Consider the following 14,337-nt stretch of genomic DNA (forward strand, 5'->3'; position numbering starts at 1 on the left):
GACTTAAGGTCAATTTCCAGCACCCATGTGGTAGCTTATAGTCACCTATAATGTTATTTTAGAGGCTCCAAAGCCCTCTTCTGGTCTCCACAGACACCAGCCATGCATGTGACACACAATTATACATGTAGGCAAAACACACATACATAAAATAATTTAAAAATATAAAGTCACAATTCTTTAAAATATTGTTTTGCATAAGTATCTATAGAGTATCCAATAAGTGCTCATTTCTAAGAGTATAAGTAGTAAATTCTAGAATTCTAGAAGGGTTTTCATGAGAAAGAGGAAGAAAATGTTTATGGTAAGCATAGGTGTTAGCCTCTGACAAGTAGTTTTATGTTTTGTTATTTTGGATTCAAGTCTTTATTTGGCATTGACATATCCATGAATCCAGACAAGGACTATTATTGGAAGTCTTTCTTTCTTGCATATTTCCTACAGAATGCAGAAGACAGTGTTTCTTTACTGGGGACTGGTGACATTTGTGGTCAGGTGACTCTGTTGGAGTCTTGTCTCTACTTGCTGGAAGCTAATAGCTCCCTCTTGAGTGTGAGCAACAGTAGTCTTCAGAAATCTTGTAACATGCAGGTGCTGTAATCTAGCCTGAGGAAACATACAAAGGAATTAGGGCATTTCCAAAACTAACCACAACCCTAGTTACAAAACCCAAAGGTATGTAGTAAGAATAAGTGCCTCTCTCATTGGTAAAACAAGGATATAAATTTACCAAATCTATGTTATTCTGAGGCTACAAGACTTTTCTTGTACTCCCCTTGCTTTCATCCAAGCTCATTTTCACCTCCCAAGTACACCACACACACACACACACACACACATTTATATATATATATATATATAACCTAAAGTCTGGATGAAGCACAGGTTCCCAGAATAAGCCTTATTAACACATATTTATTGATTTTGTTCCCACTATGGTTAATCTTGGTTGCCAAGTTCATTGGCTCTCAATGAACTAATGTTTCTGGGTGGGTCTGTGAGTTAATCCTGGAAGGATTGACAGGTGGGACCTGGAAGACCCTCCCCCAGAGTGGACAGCGCCTTCTCTGCATGTCCCAGATACAGAGATGCATGAGAGAAGAGCAGAGCTGATGGCCCTCTACCTTTACACTCACCAGAGCATTGATCCCTTTCTTGCTGCTGCTGCTGCTACAGAAAGCTAGTGATAATGTAATAGAACAAGGGGGCCATATTCCAGCTCCTGCAAGTAGCAGAATTCAGCACCTTTGGCCATGTGACTCTGGATTTAGAGTGAAAAATAGAAGGGACTACTGGGACAATTGATGCTGGTTAGCTGAAGCTAAGAAATTAATGGTGATTAAGAAGAGACCGGCATCACTGAGGTGAGAGCACAAAGAAGCTGTGTTCCAGAGATAGCCAAGGTTATACCTCGTGTTGCAGCTGTATTTGGTAATGTTTAAGAGTCACCCAGGTGATACTGCTTTTGAAGGCATGAAGGGGTCATAAAGAGCAGCTGAGGCTTGGCACTGTAAGAGGCCATGGAAGTTCATTGGTGAAGATGCAGGCTCAGTTGTAGTTGATGGCCCAGGACTGGAGGGGTCATATAAAGGGTTTGAGGTTTGGTACCATGAAGAGAGCCTATGAGAGGCTATTGGTGAAACCTGGTTGCGGGAGAAGACCCCAGTGTACTTGAGATGCCAGTACCATGGGATTATCACCAAGAACAGCAGCAGCAATGGAGTAGATCAACCTGAGCTTAGAGTGCTACAGAGGGCAAAGCTGGAGAAGTGACACCAGCCCTTTGGAGGAACCCAGAAAGTCATGTGTGGATCCCAGACAGTGAAACAAGAAGCTGTAACATTGAAGTTGCCTTGAAGGCTCGAAGATGTTCGAGATGCCAGACTCCTGGGCTATCTGCTAAGGAAAGTTGGTAACAGGGAGTAGAACTAGCCCAGGAGAAAGAAGTTTGTTGTGGTCAACAAAGATGAAAAAGGACTTGGTGATCTGAAGACCACTTTGACATCAAACAAGGAGATGCAGAGTTTGGAGTTTGCCCAGCTGGTTTCCTGTCTTGTTTTGGGGATTACAGTTAAGTGATCAGACAAATCTTAGAAGAGTCTCAAAGACTCAAAAGTCCTTGAACTTTGGACTTGTAACATTATTAAGACTGCTATAGACTGTGGGGACTTTGGAAGATGGAGTAAATGTACTTTTTTATTATTACTATACTATGGCTAGGCATGGCCCACATAGACTCATGTGTTTGGACACATGAGGAGTGGAATGTGATGGCTTATATATGCTTAGCTCAGGGAGCGACACTATTAGAAAACTGTGTGCTGTTCAAGCAGGTATGGCCTTTTTGGGGTAGGCATGGCACTGTGGATGTAGGCCTTAAGACCTTCATCCTAGTTGCCTGGAAGCCAGTATTCTGGTAGCCCCTTGCCAATGATGATGTAGAACTCTCAGCTCCTCCTGCACCATACCTGCTTGGATGCTGCTATGTTCCCACCTTGATGTTAATGGACCGAACCTCTGAATCTCTAAGCTAGCCCCAATGAAATGTTTTCTTTATAAGAGTTGCCTTGGTCTTGGTGTCTGTCCACAGCAGTAAAATCCTAACTAAGACAGTACCCCAATACAATTTCTTACATTTTTTTTTAACATCACCTCCACTTTGTGCAACCCGAAGGAACTCAACTCATTGCCCTAGTCCATTCACAACTGAGTCCTGAGCAGACTGCCTGCTGATGCTTTGTGTGGTTTGACAGCTGCTTCCCTGTTCTGCAAGCCATCCCTCCTCTAAAAAGACTGAGTTCTTTATCACCAAATACATGACAAAGCATATCTGGTTAGAGGTTCATTTTTTAGAAGACCTTGTTTTGAAAATCAATGGGAAAATATCTAGAGAGAAATCTCGACAGCAGCTAACAGTGTCAAAACAGCTCCAGCTAGGAGGATGACAAAAGCTTTGTCGCAGTGGAGTCCTCAAAGCAGACAGAGCCTGGAGTCAGTCCTCATGACCCCGCACTGACTCATTGACAAACAGCTCATGCTCACCACAGATTCAGACACTGACAAACGTGCTCTGGAGATGAGCTGGGAGATGTCAGACTGTGTTCTTATTTGGAAAATTATTAAACACTTGAATTCTGAAGACTTTGTTTTGTTTGAATCGGAAAAAAAAAAGAAAAGAAAAACAAACCTCTACTCCTGTTTCTGACATTTACTGCACATTATTTTTCAAATATCTGAAACCCCTCCAAATAAAAATAATCATTTAAAGTACATAAAAATTAAAAAAAAATACCTAGACAGGGAACAAATGCCATGATCTACTGCTTTTTGATTATAGATGTTAATGAATGTTTTCTCTATAATATTGTTTTTCAAAAGAAGAGAGTTATTTCCTCCAATAGACATAATCTATATATTTGAAAGTAAAATATAAGTACATCATTTTCCCCATCTCTTTTCTCCCTCTAACTTCTTTCCATGCACCCCATTGTTCCTTGTAACATTCATGGCTTCTTTTCTTCAATAACTGTTGTTACATGTATAAGTATATAAATACAATATGTTCAGTCTTGTTACTGTTACTTGCATGTCTATGATTTTAGGGTTGGCTGATTCATATTGGAAAACCAATTAGGTGGCTTGTGGTAGTATGGTTAGGGGTGGGACCCTGTTACATTACCATCTTGCATGTTAGCATGGTGTTGTATTTAGTCACATCTTTTTTAGGTAGCCATGTTATGGAGGTATCCTGAGTATCACTTCTTTGCTGTATCTGAGCAAATGTGATGACATAATCACATTCTCTGGTTCTCTTGCTCTAAGAATCTTTCTACCCACTCTTCCACGATGTTCTCTGAGCTTAGATACAGGTGTTGTATACCTGTTGAAGCTAGACACTCCCTAGTCAATTGTTTTCTGCATTTTTGACCAGTTGTAGTTTTCTGTAATGTTCTCTGTGTATTGCAAATAAACATTTCTTTGATGAGGGATGAGAGTTACACTTATCTTTGGGTATAAGGAAACTATTTAAAATATGATAAGGAGTTATGTTGGCTTATTAAGGAGGTGGTAGAAGAATCTCCTCTAAGATCCATGATCTCTCTTGTTCTGCAAAGTTAGGTAGGTTTCCAGTGCATTATTTCCCTTTTGCTGAGGTGTGCTTAAGTCCATTGCGCTTAGACAGTTGTTGTTTACTATCAAGACATAAGTGCCACTGTTGCACCTTAGGATTATCTTATCACTGCTATGGATCACAGGTATCACAGCTAGGGAGGCCTACTGGTTACTTTCCTCCTTTGGGAGTTTACATGGCACCTGTATATTCCTGTCTTTTAAATGCAGATGATATAATTTATACTAAAACCAAATCAATTCTCACCTTTTCTTTTCTATTTTTTGCAATATGGACACCAGGTAGTTTTAACTAACTCCATTGTGGTAGATATAGACTATCTTACAGTACAGTACAGTTTATTGTAATCTGTAACTATGCTGATTTAATATCACACTCAACATTGCAAGTACAGTACTTATAAGTGCATCTCATTAGTCTATCCTGTTGTTTCATGAAGCTCCTAGAACCATAGAGGTGAAGAAGGGCACTTTGAACTTCTGTGATCTTCAGCACTTCTGGGCTCTTGTTGTCCTCCTAAGAAATGCAGCCTGCATCTGTCTCCTACTCCTTGTCTAGACACATATTTATTGACAGGAAATTGGTTTTCATAATATTAAGATACTGACCAAACTGACTCTTGAATTGATTTAGTTTGACTGCAGAGTTCTGCCACCGTGTTCCTTTAAGCAGTGATTACATCAGTGTTTTCCTAGGTGAAATTTGCTCAGTTGAACTCTCAATAGGAAGTTGTCAAGTGTGAAGAGAATTAACTTCTCTCTATTGGGCAGTTGAACTGCATCTGTCTTATAAGACAGCTTCTACGTTGGTAAGGGAGCTAACTTCGGGCTGAGTTTTTCTTTTGAATTTTTATCTCAAGAGGTAATGGTTCGGGGAACTGAATTATTTTTATCACATTCACTAGCAAAGAAAAACCTTTACTTCACTTTTCAGCATTCCTTCTGATAAGGTTATTTTCGAATCCCTTTCTATGTGTCTTTTTAGAAGCCAGAGGCCAAGGGAAGCACAGCTTGATCTTGAACTTGATGTGTGATGGTTTTCAGAAACTGGGCCAAGAGTTATTCCTTGAAATATGTGACTGTAGCCAGACTAAGGCCCTCTCTTATGGTAGAATATGACCCTGCTAGGAGCTGGATCTGGGTCAAATGTTGGCCGATGACACACTGACTTCATTATTCTATTTATTTATTTATTTGTCATGAACAGCTCCTGTGAACATACAGTGACAAAAGCCAGAGCAGCACCTGCAGTTATTTCTTCATAGAAGTCCCTAGCAGTGGGTTCTCCCCTTTTCACCTTTCCTTGATTCCCACATGATGACAAAAAGACAAAGAAGTTTTCATGTGGAGTTAGCCTCATGGGTAGATGTCCTGTGATAATTTTTAGGGAGTAGGCAATGGATATACCTGAGCACTTATGATATTCTTACATTGTATGGATCCTCTCCATTGATAAAAATGATAAGATCACACAGTGTACCTTATTATACAAATAATTAGATAAGAAAACCTCCAGAAAAGACTCTATTGTGTATGTGTGTATTCTGCTCCCCCTCCATTTTATTTTTGGAGAACTTCATACATGAACGCTCTGTTCTTATCACTCCTGCCCTCCAACTCCTACTATACCCCCATTCCCCATGTCTTCTTTAATTTTCATTGTACATATATGTGTGTATATAGTATCTACTGATTTTATTTAATATTGCTCATCTGTATATATGTCTAGAGATGACCACATATACAACCATGTGTGTGATTAGACAATATATGAAGGAGCTAAACATTGGGGTGGAGGGAACTGATTTGCCTTCTTTCAGGAACTGTTGGCTACCTGTAACTCTTTGTCTACTGGTGGGACCATTTAAGAAAATTCATCATGTGATCATTGGGGCTGCCAAGTTTAAAATGTACCTTGAACGGCAAGAGGATGAAAACTCAGGCAGGTTTCCCTGTTGATGTCTTAGAATTCCTTCCTTCTTAGGAGTCCTCGGTGTTTGCCTCTGAGCCTTCAACTGATCAGGCAAGGCCCACCTACACAATGAAGTATGAACTGATTTACTTACAGTCAACTAATTACAAATGTCCATCTTATCTACAGATATGTCCAGAGTAGCATAGATTAGTGCTTAAACAGACAAATAGGCACCAGAAATAGACCAACATGATAGAAAATAAATATCAGATGGCTGGATATGGTCATTCAGGTCTATAATTCCATCACTCCAGTTCCAGCCTAAGAAACATATCTAGAAAAAAATAAAACAACAGATAGTTGTTAGAAGTTTAAGCAAAACTATAATCTATACATTTTAGTTTATATCTCACAGATAAACTGAGGTTCTGGGGAATTATGTCATGTCTGAAAGGCCCTACAGCATCTCAGAGATGTAAGAGAGATTTGAATTCATCTGTAATTACTCTGAAGACCTCAGTGTGTTTATTACCTCATAGCAGACTGATGCATATGTTTGCCACCACTCACTCAGCTTTCGCCTGCTTTCTATGAATTCCTGCAGAGCTCATGCCAGAGCAGTGGAAACCTGTCCCATGCCAGAGTAGAGTAGTGGAAACCTGTCCCAGACAACCTTTTGTTGCTGTAAGAATCTGAATGGTCAGGCATGGACCAACTGAGTCAGAGAGGAAGGTAGTAGCTATTGCAGATAACAAAATGTCCAAATTTTGTTTCTGTCCTCTGATGATGATGTGAATAGGTTTGTCTGGAACAGACTGATGTGTTTGAATGCTTGGCCATAGGGAGTGGCACTATTAGAAGGTGTGACCTGACTGGAAGAGGTATGTCTCTGTTGGAGGAAGTGTGTCACCCTGTAGGTAGGCTTTGATGTCTTCCTATGCTCAGGCTCTGCTCAGAGTGGAAAGTAGTCTCCTACTGTTTGCCTTAGTTAGGGTCAAGATGTAGAACCCTTGGCTCCTCTAGCACTGTGTCTGCCTGAATGCTACCATGCTTTCCACCATGATGATAGTGGACTAAACCATTGAAATTTTAAGCCAGCCCCAATTGAATGTTTGCTTTTGTATAAGAGTTGCCTTGGTCATAATGTCTCCTCCCAATAATGAAACCCAAACTAAGACAGGTCCTAATTTTAAAAGTCCTGTGCCAAAGATGGAAACAGTTCAAGGGCTAGCTGAGGTTGGGTCCTAGATGTGCTGAGCCTGAGAGAAAAAGTGATAGCCACAACAGTGTGTCACAACAATTCACATTGTGTATCTGGGAGGAGTGGACTAGAGCAATTGGAAGCCTGGTATGAAATCCAGGCTGCTTGTCCAAGTCCCTCAGCAGCAGTGCAAATGTACACTTCTGACCCTATTGCCCATAGTGGCCTTCTCAAGCCTTAGTGAGCGCTTAGGCTTCCGCTTCCTTGGCTGCTGTTGTGTAAGTTGTAGACCCACTTCCTGTCTGTCACTTGTTGCTGGTGTTATGATCACTGGGCTGGGAAGCAGTGCATGATAAACAGTACTTTCTGTTTTTGCTTTATATATGCTCAAGCATTTACACGAAGGCTATTAAATATCTCACAAATCATTCCTTCATGAAATAAGGGGCTAAAGTTATATCTTGTCTGTAAGAGAAAATTGGCTGAAAACATTCAACTCAGATATTCATAAGAAACACAGACTTATTGGCCTTCACTTTTTATCTTATCTGACAAGAATTGCATTATGCTCATCCACCATCCACACAATGAACTAAACCAGCTGCACGTTTCTATTTCAGAGCAAACCGACCAAGACCAAACAGACTCACAGGCAGAACTACAGAGAGGCCAGACAGTGAACAACAGGCTGCTGACATTTCTGAGATTAAAACCTAACACGATTTCTTTTTACCTTCTTTTTTTTCTTTTCCCCTCCCTTTCCCCTCTCTTCCTCCTTCACTTCTTTCTGCCTCAGAGCACATAGAATTCGAGCCCTGCACACACTGAGCAAGGAGCTCTATCACAGAGCTACCGCTTCAGTTTCCCATAAGGAGTTTTAAAGAACAAAACCACAAATCCACACAAAACATTTTTTTGAAATTAGTCCTGTGTATTGGAATTTTAGTGCTGGATGTACAAATGCACACACACACACACACACACACACACACACGCACGCACTCACACATTTTGTTCCTTTTATTCTTCCCCAGTCTTAAAAGTTTCCTTGCTCTTCTTTAAACAAGCTCACTGTGCCCCTGCCTTGGGTCTGAGTATGTGCTGCCTCCTCCTCACCTTTAGTTCTCTGCTTAGAGATTACAGCAGTGAAACTCTCCCCAGTTTCCTTTGGAACATAACCTGCTGTTCTTTACACCAAACCCGTTCTCTTTTCTTCGTCTTTGCTTTTTGATCCCCAGAGATTTTTTTTTTTTTTTTTACAATGGATGTAATGCTTCTTCCTTTATCTCTTATCGTTCTTATTAGAATAAAGTGCGTAAGGGTTGGGCTCTCTGGGGGATCCACAGAGCCCACAAGCCACAGGCGACATACACAAGATGCTCAGTCCGTACTTGTTGAATGAACCAAAGATGTTGGTAAAGACTGGTTTACATAGCACTCGAAACTCTTCTTTGGTTGCTCAACTGATAGTTTAGTTCAATTTATTTATATAATGGTGTGTGTGTGTGTCATAAGTACCAATGCATGAGTGGGCATATCAGAGTCAACTTTGGGAAGTCACTTTTCCTCTTCCACCATGCACTTTAATATCGATGAGGGCTTTGTCAAGGCCACCACAGTGGGCCAGATGGACTGGTTCTTCCTTATGGCTGTGATGTTCATCACCGGAGCTGACCTTTATGCTGCTCGGATTCCTGAGCGCTTCTTTCCTGGAAAATTTGACATATGGTTCCAGTCTCATCAGATTTTCCACGTCCTGGTGGTGGCAGCAGCTTTCGTCCACTTCTATGGGGTGTCTAACCTTCAGGAATTCCGGTATGGCCTGGAAGGTGGCTGTATGGACGACTCTCTTCTCTGAGCCTTCTTGCCTGAGGGGTGGAGGAGGAAGTTCCCAAGTGCTTTTAGAAATAACTTCTTTGCTGAAGTCCGAGGAAGAGTCTGAGCTGTCTGTTACTAGAAGAAACCTCTTAGAGAAGTCAGTACCAGTCAGGCTTCAGCTCGTTGTCACAGCCTCCGGGCAGTCCACTTCCCGTGTGCATTCCCAGCATTCACTTCAGCGAGGCAACTGCTGCTCCTTCACAGGGAGGACATGTTGAGATTTTAACCATTCCTCCAGCCATTTGGGAAAAAAAAATTACTAACTGGGATTCTTCAGAAATTATGTTTTGTTTTTTTCTTGAAGAAAATATCCCTCCCTTATCCCCATCCTTACTTTGTAACCTGGCTGATAATGGGCCATCCATTTTTGTAGCACACTTTTCAGAAATAATTATAACCTGGTCCTATCTTTCTAGGACAAACAAAGCCATGCCTTGATGTAGCCCGGCTAACCATGGAAGTATGTGTCCAGGCTTCAAGTAACTTGAGTTTAAATCCTTTTTTTTTTCTTGGCAGAGTAATGTAAAATTAAAATGGGGAAGATATTTAATATTTAATGCTAAGCTTTAAAAAGAAACGTGCTATCACTGCTATGTGTTATTGATTCAGAGACTATGGTGATAATAAAAGAAAGTACAGACAAAAAAAAATTAAACTTAATTCACTCGGATCAGGCTTGACAGCAAACATTACCTACTGAGAGATATCTTGCTGGTCAGGTTTCAATCTTCGTAAAGTTTTTGTAAACTGTAAAGTAGATAAGCCCTTGGTAAAGGTAAGTGGCCACCCACGCAGTCAGCAACACACTATCGATTTATAACCAACAGGTAAAGTGAACAACATGGAAAGCATAATTATTCACTTATGGTAAACAATAAAAAGAGAAGAACTGTCAGGCTTAGAGCATGGCGCTAAAGTAAATAAAACAGCATTTTACCATTAGGGTCCTGCAAGCATGTGCACATGGATCCTCTTTATCCATGATACATGTGTACATTTTCTGATCTATAACAAAATATCTAAGATGTGGGAGAGCTAGGAATAGAAGACTGGGAGAGCAAATGGAAATCAGTGGGAGTGAGGGTGGGGGAGCTATCTCTAGGACATTGCCAGTGACCTGGGATGGGGGAAGCTCCAGGGAATCTATAAGGGTGACTCTAGCTGAGACCCCTAGCAGTGGAAGATGCAGAACCTGAACTGGCCATCTTCTATAGCCAGTCAATACTTCTAGTGTAAGGATAAGGACATTCACCCACCCACCAAAATTTCTGCCAAAACTTTGTTCTTCCTACAAGCAGTGCAGGGGCAAAGGTGGAGCAGAGACTGAGGGAATGGCCATCCAATGACTGGCCCAGCTTGAGATCTGGTGGGCAAGAACCAATCTCTGACAATATTAATGATATTTTGTTAGGCGTGAGGATAGGAGCCTAGAATGACTGTCTTCTAAGAGGCTCCACCCAGCAGCCAACTGAAACAGATGCAGAGACCCAAAAGCAAACATTAGACAGAGCTCAGGGAGCTTTTGTGGAAAAGTTGGGAGAAAGACTGAAGAACTGGAAGAAATACGGACTCCATAAGAACATTGGCAGAATCAACTAACCAGGACCCGTGGGGGCTTCCAGAGACAGAACCACCAACCAAAGTACCAGCATGGACTGGATCTAGACCTCCCACACATACGTAGCTGGTATGCAGCTTGGTCTTCATGTGGGTCTCCCAACAACTGGAGTAGGTGGTTACCCAACTCTGTTGCCTGCCTGTGGATCCTCTTTCACTTACTGGGCTGTCTTGTCTGGCCTCAGAGGGAGAGGGTGTACCTAGTCATCTAATAACTTGAGGTACCAGAGTGAGTTGGAACCTAGGAGGGACCTCCTTCTTCTCAGAGGTGAAAGTGAAGATGGGATGGGGGGAGAAGCCATCTGAGTAAGGAACTGAGAGGAGAGGAGGGGTGTGATTGGGATGTAAAATTAATGGAAAGAAAGAAATGAAGTTTATCTGGCTTACATTTTGGCAGCTCTGCTGTTTAAACAATATGGAATTGATTGCCTTTTGACTGAATCACAAGATGGAAAAGAAGAGAAAGGGGAGTTAGCTGCCGGCAGAGTAGCCTATGCATGGTCTATATACCACAGTAACAACCCACTCAAAAGGTGAAGCTTGCTTCTTTAAGACTAGCATTGGCATCTTCTAAGTATAGAAGATGCACAGAGAACATCTTGCTTCCTACTAGGTCCCAGCTCTCAGTGTGCTACCTCTTAGAATGTATCCCCCAGGGATTGCAGCGAAACCACTAACACTTATCCCGACTCCATGTTGTTAGCACTCTTGCTTCGGAGACAACATTTTGAAACTGCATTGTTTTGTCTGTACATAATATCTGGCCTATTTGCTCAGTTATATGCTATAATGCTGCCTCCTATTCAACTCTGTATAAGAAACAGATGTTCACAGAACTTCCTGTAACTCAACTTGAATGAACTGTTTCGTGATTATTTTGTAGACTGCTCTATTTCTGTGAGTCAAGATACCATAACCAGTTTCTTTCTTGCTGTAACTCCAGTCTCAAGGTCTAGTACAAAGCAGGCTCTGGATTAAAATTAAAAGACATGAAATTAGAAGAATGACCATGATCTTGGAAAAGGTATCTGTAGATGTACAAGGGTTCCTTTTTGGAATTTTTTTAGGAAGCGGTCATTATCTTACATGGAATCCTCTAATTTTATTTTGAAATTTATTCCCAGAAATGCCATTTTACCGATTGATTTATTTCACTAAATTTCATTTTTGTTCTTCCTAATGTAAGTAGAAATGTGGCTTTTAATATTTTAATTTTAATGCTGTCTTACAGTTAAAGGGCCTCATTCACTTAAGCCCATTCCCAAAAGCATACATTAAATCTGGTATCAGGAAAGAGCATTGCTAGGCTGGAATTTCCCCTAACAAAGACCCAAAAATATCTGCTATCAGCTATGCCTAATCCAGCACCTCAGTTATCCACACATTACAGCTTCCTTCTCACCAACAGTAAAATGTAGCTTTTCTTGGAGTAGAATGTAGGTTGCTATTAGGTTAAAAATATATTCTGGGTTGGACAATGGGTATTTGCATATGTCCCTGGGAGACAGTGGCATGTAGCTGTGACTTGAGTAAGACATAGTTGTCACTGTAAAAGTACAGCCAGAGAGGCCAATGCACCATGAGAGGTGTTTTTACCACTTAACTACCAATCCCTGAAGCTTGGAGAAGAGCGTGGAGCTTGGACCTTTCCCAGTACTCCTTTGCTCTCCAGATAACCCCAGCCAGAGAAGCACATTATTGCCAATGGCATCCATTAAGGTTGTTATACATTAATAATATCTCGAAAGTAGTGATATCCTAGGAGTTACATGGTAATCTTTTGGATTATCTTTATGGTACCTTCAAAAAGCAAATCTTAGAGAAAATGATCCCCGCTTTGTGGTACCTGGATAGCTGTGGTTGGTATTGATGAGTTAATCCCTTCCTGTAAGCTACACCCAGAAGCAAGGCAGCATGGAAAAGAGTAAGAGTAAAGGGGAGGAAAGATCTTTTTATGATGCTTGTTTGTATGCATTTATGTATGAGTGAGAGCATGCACATGGGGATGTGCATATAAATATCGAAAGATAATCTCGTGTCAATCCTTGCCTTTCACTTTGTGTACTAGGTGGTTTTGTGTGTCATCTTGACACAAGCTGGAGATATCACAGAGAAAGGAGTCTCCCTTGAGGAAATGCCACCATGAGCTCCAGCTGTAAGGCATTTTCTTAATTAGTGATCAAGGGTGGGAGGGCCCATTGTGAGTGGTGCCATCCCTGGGCTGGTAGTCCTGGGTTCTATAAGAAAGCAAACTGAGCAAGCCAGAATGGTATGCAACAAAACAGGTCTTTTCATCATGCCTCTCAGAATAATGTACCACGCGAAACTTACCAATTGTTTATTTCTGGAAGTTTTCATTTGCTATATTTGGACCACAGTTGGTTGTAGATAACTAGATAACTAAAACTCTAGGAGAAGCAGAATGAAAAATTCATTGTGATATTGAATATTCATGTTGTAGGACACTGGAGAGGGGGATCTATTAAAGGTGGGTGCTCAGCACAGGTGCTGTCTCAAAGCTAAGAGAGTCCATTCACTTTTGGCTTGCCCATATTGTCATAAGCATGGAAACTCGGGAAAGAATTGCAGCAGATGAACAAATGGAAGTGGGTGAATCATTGAGACTGTTCAAACATGTGGAGGAATTCATGTGGAATTCAGGCCTCTCCACCAGGCCCCAGACTCTAACAAGTGAGTTTCACAAGGAGCAAATCTGGATGTGTTCTTTAAGGAACTCAAAGTTTATTCTTACCAAAAGAAACGCCTTTTCTTTTTTAATGGTGAAGTCACATAGCACAGATTTTACTTACAAAGACCTAGGAACGTTGATAATCCCTACCACATATTGTTGAGTGGGGTCAAATTTGATTGTGAGGTATGTTAGAACCCTGCTTGGCATACACACAGAGAGACATTGTCACTGTTGTTATGACAGGTGGCATGTACAAAGACAATTCTATTGAGAATCATTGTACATGGGTGTTCCTTCTCTTTACACAGTTGCTCTCCACATACTCAGTAAGAGCACAGAAGCTGCTTGCCATTTGTTTCCCATTTTCATTCTGTTTTCACTGTGTTTTATTTTTTTTCTGAATATTCAGTTTTTCAATACACCTTGAAGACATGAAAATGAATGAATCATGACATCTCCTTTCATTACAATGGCTTCTGAATAAGTTGCCTGTACACTGTATCTAAAGTTTGAGTGACATGAGAATCTATTCTGTGGAAATGTGACTTATGAAGCAATTCTTTTTATATAAAATAGCAGATGTCTATGTAAAGAACTAGACAAGTGACTTTGCCACGTAGTTTTATTCTTAGAAAGAATTGTCTCCTGAGGCTACGATACATTTAGATCATGAACTAATCGGACAATAATGTTCACTCAGAAAAGTATTGGACATTTTAAAATATTGATTGGGTTGGGATGATAGATAAGCTAGTAAACTACATTCTGTACAAGCATGTGGACCTGAGTTCAACCTTTCTAAAGTAGTCAGTCAAGATGAATACCTTCATTTACATGGACAGACATGTACATTGTATTTAATACCACAATTCATTTGTCTGGATAGATATGTGTTATCAGGTA

General features: G+C 40.8%; 1 long non-coding RNA gene across 1 annotated transcript; it reads right to left on the reverse strand.

Annotated features, from left to right (window-relative positions):
• Positions 1–360: 360 nt before the first annotated feature.
• LOC116086530 lies at positions 361–9,264 on the reverse strand. The gene is made up of 3 exons (XR_004116981.1): positions 8,364–9,264; positions 6,046–6,165; positions 361–606 (listed from the first exon to the last, which is right to left on the reverse strand). It is a non-coding gene; the product is annotated as an uncharacterized LOC116086530 (long non-coding RNA).
• Positions 9,265–14,337: the final 5,073 nt, after the last annotated feature.

Source organism: Mastomys coucha, unplaced genomic scaffold (genome assembly GCF_008632895.1).
Source record: "Mastomys coucha isolate ucsf_1 unplaced genomic scaffold, UCSF_Mcou_1 pScaffold12, whole genome shotgun sequence".
NCBI classification, from domain to species: Eukaryota; Metazoa; Chordata; class Mammalia; order Rodentia; family Muridae; genus Mastomys; species Mastomys coucha.